At 29.9% G+C, this 5,705-nt stretch overlaps 1 long non-coding RNA gene across 1 annotated transcript; it reads right to left on the bottom strand.

Annotated features, from left to right (window-relative positions):
- Positions 1-1,889: 1,889 nt before the first annotated feature.
- On the bottom strand, positions 1,890-5,279 carry LOC129921851 (uncharacterized). The gene is made up of 4 exons (XR_008773837.1): positions 4,956-5,279; positions 3,642-3,748; positions 3,224-3,292; positions 1,890-2,871 (listed from the first exon to the last, which is right to left on the bottom strand). It is a non-coding gene; the product is annotated as an uncharacterized LOC129921851 (long non-coding RNA).
- Positions 5,280-5,705: the final 426 nt, after the last annotated feature.

Genomic DNA, 5,705 nt, shown 5'->3' with positions numbered 1-5,705 from the left:
TAATCAGTAATCTAAATTGTTTTTTTTTTTTAATGGCAAGTGTTAATATGACTTCTGACTTGTAAACCAGTTGCAGAGATTCTAGTTTTTATTTTGATGACATGTTACGATATATCAATGATATTTAGATAAACCTAGTGGAACAGACAGAAGGACCATTTAATATAAGGCAAAGAAGTAAGATGTTTATAATCCATCAAACTCACAGAGGACTTGTGTCATTTGTGACGGCATTTCATGCATTTACAGAAGCTACAAACTATTCTACAAAAATGATAGGCTTGTCTTTGATTCCGAAGACTTATGAGGAATGCTATGTTTCCAGTGGCTACTCAGCCCCAGCTGTGACCTACATATTATGCCACACTGAGCACAGGCATAACCATTGTCCACCTGTGGTAGAATCAGTTGTTTTTTTTCTTTTTGCCGTCTACCCTCGGCAATTAATTTTCATTGGTGTATACCACACCTTTGTAAGTGACCTCCAGCTGTCTCGCTCTGAAGCTGTATGCAACCAGGTGCTCTCTTATTCTATGTCAGTTAAAGCAAGTTGGCGCCTAAGCTTGTCTTTAAAGCAATTCTGTGGTACCTCTTTATGTGCATATGACATGTTAGGCAAATAGGTTTTGCCTATCGGAAGGCCATTTCAGAATATATAGGTGTTTAAAATGAAACTCCAAACATCTGGACTTCCAGTAACCAAGAAAATAAGCTTAGGATTCAAAGAGACGACACTGGCATTTCAGCTAAGACAATCAGTAAAATTAATAGCAACTTTAATTGCAGTCCACCAAACAAGATAAAAAGAAACAAGTGTGGCTTCAATAGCATTGATGATATTTAGTTTACTTTTATCTCATTTACTAGTATTACTATTTCATTGACTAAGGTTTTTTATTGTCAAATATGCATAAGTACATGTACTAGTTCCTGCAATTTGATGAAAAATAATAATTAAATTGTTTGTAGTCTATATACAAATGTTTATAAGAGATCACAGCTTAGCTTAATTTACTTAATTTCAAAACTATGATTTTGTGTTCTGACTCTACTCTAAATAAATTATATTTTATTTTAAGAATGCAAAGTTGGAAATTCTGTTCTGATGAAAAAAAAATATTAAAATCAAGTAGATGTTTATGGTTTCTTTGTATTTATTTTTAAATTATTTATAATTTATTAAAAATTAATTGTTCATTAACATTTACTTGAAGTAAAGATCAAAAACACAAATTCAATTCATGCAGATCACAGCCCATCACTTAAATGTATTTACTGTCAATTCTACACACTATTCATTTCAAAATGTTGCTTTAAATTGTTATATGACACAATCAAAGTACTGGTACCTCACATTGATGTAGGCCTAAAGCACCTGAAATAATGACAAATTTTCATTCAATAACTTGTACTGTCATTTATTATCAGACGTGTTAAAACTAATGACCTGTATCATCATCATTGGCCTCCTTCAGTCGTAGAAATAGAAAGACTAAGGTTTCATCTCAGAGCACACTTCCTCATGTGGCTGTGGAGCCCTATTTCGGAGAGACACTCCCATCCACAGATAGCACAGGTTAAGGTGGTTTTTGCTTCGGTGGTAGAGGAGCTGGCCATTTTTCGGATTGTACGTTTTTCTTCCTGAGCTGAGACCTATGTACTTTCACTGTCCATAGCTTTCATGGTCACTGTCTCTCCATCTGTTGCGGCCTAAAGCTATGTCTTCCCAATTGTCAGTATTGATGTTCACTGATTTGAGGTCACGTTTTATTACATCTATGTAATGGAAGTGGGGGCGACCAGTTTTTCTTGTGTCAGTAGTGTGTTAAAACTAATGACCTGTGTATATAATTTATTAAGCAGGAGCATCAACAAATCTTGAACAATAATTGTCTACAGAAAAACTTTATTCTTATCCAAACAATATACATTTACAATGTATTTAAGCAAGTTAATTTATATTTATACAAATCTATATGGCCTAAAGATTATAGCGTATTTTGATGTGTGAATACCAAGTTACATTATTACATGAAAATAGTGTACTCATTTTTAAAATATTCTGGGTAATAAAAATAAAAAACTAATGATACAATAAAATTGAAGCATTAGTCAAAAAAAGAAAAATTTCACTCAAGATCTATGTGAACTCTGCTTGAAAATTAATTAATTAATTAATTTTGAAATTAATTTTAAAAAAAAATTATGGTTCTTTAGTCAATGGAATGATAGCAGCAATTATTTAACAATTTCATGATTATCCATTCATTTCAATATACTTATAACTGAAAAATAATTCATAAGGTTTAGATACAACCATTTGAAATAATGATTATATTTTTTTTCTTAATTTGCTTAATTCAAATCTAATATAAACAAGATTTCCTCTGTCAAGAAACTTATGAGGGAACAACATGCATGTTCTTCTCAGTAAGTTTTGCAAAGGGAATTAATAATATTTAATTGATGTTGTTTTTTTTTATGCCAACATTTTAAACCTTTGCACCAGGTTTTAGTTTTAAGGAGAATGCACCATATTTTATATGTTTACTTTTGTTAGATTCTTATTTTAATTTTAAAAAAGTAAAATTTCCCTTACCACTCATCTACTGCCCTCCCTCTTGTTTTAATGGGGCTCAGATTAATAGTTTTCAAGTACAATATTAAACAGATTTAAAGAAATACTAAATCCAAACCTGTTGGCTGAATGACAGGATATACATAAATATGTATACAGCTTACAGTATAATATATATATCTTAAATTAAAATTGGTCCAAGACTTTTATTTTGCAACATGATGGGATTTTCCTTTCTGGTGGTGCTATGCAGGAGTCCAAGAATCTCATCTTTTCTCATAACAGAAAGTTATCTAGTTATAAAAATAAATAAAAGGATTTTAAAAAAAATTAAAAAATATGTAATATGTGTGACATATGTGTTGACCATGCTAAACGTATATATGTTATTAATTATAGTTATATAATTTTGCCATTCTAAAAATAGTCTGTACCTAAAAGGAGCTACTGCGTTAATGTGTTAATAGTTATGAATTATTACTATAGGTGAAGGCAGATGTTCAGTTAATTTGATGCACATTGAACTAATCTAAAAGCAACTATAACATATATTATGATTTACATTTTCATGGAAAACTAGTTTTTCAAAAATACAAGTACTTCAGCTTATGAGAAAAGTACATGGGAAAAATTGCAGTACCTTACCTTTAAGAGGTGCAACCAATCATTGACTTTTCAGGAATGCATGCTTTTTTCTTGCATTTCCAAACATAACTGTAATTATACAATTAGGCATATTGGTTAATTTCTTTTGAAAACATTACAATTAAAAAATAATATTATTAAATTGAAAACGTTGTATCAAACATACAAATTATCAGACAATTTTGCCTAATTTCATCTAACAGTTTATTGTAAAGGAATGGCCTGCACAACAGCCAAGGTATAATAGGCATTCATGAAAGATGAATGTGCTTAAGAGTGTTATAAATAAAAAAAAAAAACTTAGAGAAAAATGTTAAATTCCATCCCAGATATTTGGATGTTGCTTGACCATGAAAATCACACAATTCATAAAACATCTATTAGATAACTAAAATAAAAATTGTATAGTAGTACTTACATTAAATATTGAATGGATGCCCAGAGAGTAGAAATAGCATAAGTATGATCCTTGAGCCATTCTGGTACATCATCAGAACTGGTTGCCATGGTTCTACTTGTTAATAACTGAAACATTACAAACATTTTTTTTTATTTATAATTTATCACAGACTAGAATTGAAATGTTGCCAGGAAAAATACCAATGGTTAGAATACACCTGATGCTACTTTTGTAGCCTTATTACTGGTTAAAATGCACCTAAACTTCATTAATTAAATCTGATAAGAAACATATATGTATCACACAAGTCCAAGTTTATCAGAGTGTCAGCAAATAATTAACTAGATATGTGAGTTTTATATTAAAGTACTGAATTTCAGGGGATAGATCCAATTTGACACCACATCATTTATTATTTCATGATCTCCTGGGTATGGCATGGAATGGAAACTAATATATATGGGGTGTAGGCAAGGCATGGATTATAAATTGTCTTGTATAGATTAGATTGGGTAAAACTGCCAATCGAAGGTAACTTTTACTGATAGATCTGGATCAATTATAAATTTATGGGACCTAGGCCTGCATAAATTTCATCTTTTATTTTATATATTTTATGTACATATATAACTAGTCTAGAATCTATAATTATATCTTAATAATAATTTTTGTAGATAGATGTCATATAATATCTAACATATTAAGTATAGATCAGTAGATTTAGAATTTTAGCTAGTGGAATATTTTTATATCCTAATCTGAACTGGATCTATATATCTAGAATTTAGATCAGTAGATTTAGTATTTTAGGTAGTAAAAACTTTTATACTCTAAATCTAAACTGGATCTAGATCTAATTATTCTAGAAGCTTAGATCTAGAAGACTAGTTGTCAAGATTTGACTACACTATGGCTAATGCACTAGCTTAGTAGGCCTACTAGATAGATCAAGAGACAGAGTACTAATAGACTCGTCTTGCCTCGTTGGGCCTCTCAAATCAGCTATAGACTTTAGAGACAATTTAGGAAGGTGAATATCGATCCAATTCAAAGATCTACAATCTACATGTTAGAGTCTAGCTAGAGATGCTAGATCTAGTCTAGAAGGCTTATCAATAAAAAATAAAATCAATCATTTCTAAAGTTTGTAAAATTATATGTAGATCTAATCTATCTATTTATAATATAATAAAAATCTATGTCTACTTTTTAAATATTTAAAATGATATGGCTGGGGCTGGTGATATTAATTATTTTAATTGAGACATTGACATACTGTCACATACAAAGTAACAAAATAATTAGATCTTATACTAACTCATAGACTCATACCATATTGTATTAAACCTTCGAGTTTACGTTCCACTACCTTGACTTGACTATATTGACTAAATAAAGGGCACTATGATTATAGATGTAGATTATTATCTATGATGATGATGTTTATCAACTGGTAGATCTATAAGTAGTATCGTCACTTTAAGTATAATCAGTATAACTACTGCATTCGTTTCATTCACTGTCTGTATCAAATATCGTGTGAATGACTGAATGTGATGTGAAAGTGAAGTCTAGATTTAGAATAATTTAGATAGAATTGATAGATTATAGAATATAGATCTACTATTAAAAAGTATTAACTATAGGGCCTACTAACTATAGTGTCTATACTATAGTATAGCCAGTATGACTCGTATGATTATACTCATATACTGTAAAAGTGTATAATAGTAAGTATAGCTATAGACAGCACTGTCACAGACTAGATCATAGATATAGATGATCGATAAGATCTAGACTAGAGGGAGAGTCACTAGATTTGACTAGATCTATAAATATTCATATTGACAATTATTGATCTCATGTATGGTCTAGATCTAGATAAAATAGAGTGTCTATATTAGATCTATTGATTTTTTTTTAAAACGTTAAATAAATCTAGATCTTAGTCTTTAACTTTAGTCTAGGCCTAGGTGTTGTATATCTATATTATTCTAGATATTATACAAGAGATCTAGATCAATATAAGTTCGGTTTTTTTAAAATTCGCATTCGAAATTTTAAATACCCAGATTTAAGTAT

The sequence above is a fragment of the Biomphalaria glabrata genome, chromosome 11 (genome assembly GCF_947242115.1).
Source record: "Biomphalaria glabrata chromosome 11, xgBioGlab47.1, whole genome shotgun sequence".
NCBI classification, from domain to species: domain Eukaryota; kingdom Metazoa; phylum Mollusca; class Gastropoda; family Planorbidae; genus Biomphalaria; species Biomphalaria glabrata.
Note: the sequence above shows the minus strand (reverse complement) of the source record. Positions and strands in the feature narration are given on the sequence as shown.